Below are 1616 nucleotides of genomic sequence, written 5' to 3' on the forward strand. Positions count from 1 at the left end.
TTTAGTAGAGACGGGGTTTCACCATGTTGACCAGGATGGTCTCGATCTCTTGACCTCGTGATCCACCCGCCTCGGCCTCCCAAAGTGCTGGGATTACAGGCGTGAGCCACCGCGCCCGGCTATCATAAGGATTCCTAAGAAAGTTAGAGGCCAGACATGGTGGCTCACGCCTGTAATCCCAGCACTTTGGGAGTCCAAGGCAGGTAGATCATCGGAGGTTGGGAGTTCGAGACCAGCATGAACAACATGGAAAAACTCCGTCTCTTAAAAAAAAAAATTAAATTTAAAAAAAGAAAAAAATAGATTTAAAAAAAAAACTAAGAAAGTTAGATTCAATTTTATTTATTTTATTTTTTTTATTTTTTGAGATGGAGTCTCACTCTGTCACCCAGGCTGGAGTGTAATGATGCAATCTCAGCTGACTGCAACCTCCACCTTTGAGGTTCAGGCAATTCTCCTGTCTCAGCCTCCTGAGTAGCTGGGTTTACAGGCGCGCACCACCAACCCCAGCTTTATTTTTGTATTTTTAGTAGATACAGGGTTTCACCTTGTTGGTTGGCCTGGTCTCAAACTCCTGATCTCATGATTAGTCCGCCTCTGCCTCCCAAAGTGCTGGCTGAGCTACCGTGCCAGGCCTGAGATTTGTATTTCAAATGCAGGGATGGAGCAGTGTTAAGTGTAAGAGTCTGGAGATAGCAGAGTTACTTTATATAAATGAATATGAAGAATTTGAGTTCAGAATGGGGGAGAAATCAGAGGAAGGAGTAAGGAGGAGAAATAAGAAAGAAGAAAGGAAAAAATAGAAGCAATTTCGAATTTCCAGTAGTAGAATATCAAGATATCTTTAAAGAACAGGCATATTTAATTTGAAATCACTTATGTTACTGAAATCTAAACCACTAGTAAAGTGAAATCTAACAACTCTTTGGAGAACAATTTAGCAAAATCTATCAAAATAAAAATGTATAAGGCTGGGCGTGGTGGCTCAAGCCTGTAATCCCAGCACTTTGGGAGGCCAAGGCAAGTGGATCACGAGGTCAGGAGTTTTAGACCAACCTGGCCAACATGGTGAAACCCCATCTCTACTGAAAATAGATAAAATTAGCCGGGTGTCATGGCAGGCGCCTGTAATCCCAGCTACTTGGGAGGCTGAGGCAGGAGAATCACTTGAACTCGGGAAGCAGAGGTTGCAGTGAGCTGAGACTGCTCCACCACACTCCAGCCTGGGAAACAGAGCGAGGCTCTGTCTCAAAAATAAATAAATAAATAAATAAATAAATAAAAAGAAAAAGAAAAATGTATATTATCTTTTGACCCTTCAATTCCATTTCCAGAAATTTATCCTACCTTGGTACTTGCAAAGACTTATGACCTCTTTGCTTGTAATACCAAAAGGGGCCGGGCGCGGTGGCTCAAGCCTATAATCCCAGCACTTTGGGAGGCCAAGGCGGGTGGATCACGAGGTCAAGAGATCGAGACCATCCTGGTCAACATGGGGAAACCCCGCCTCTACCAAAAATACAAAAAATTAGCTGGGCATGGTGGTGCGTGCCTGTAATCCCAGCTACTCAGGAGGCTGAGGCAGGAGAATTGCCTGAACCCAGGAGGCGGAGGTT

Source organism: Cebus imitator, unplaced genomic scaffold (assembly GCF_001604975.1).
Source record: "Cebus imitator isolate Cc_AM_T3 unplaced genomic scaffold, Cebus_imitator-1.0 Scaffold228, whole genome shotgun sequence".
NCBI classification, from domain to species: Eukaryota; Metazoa; Chordata; class Mammalia; order Primates; family Cebidae; genus Cebus; species Cebus imitator.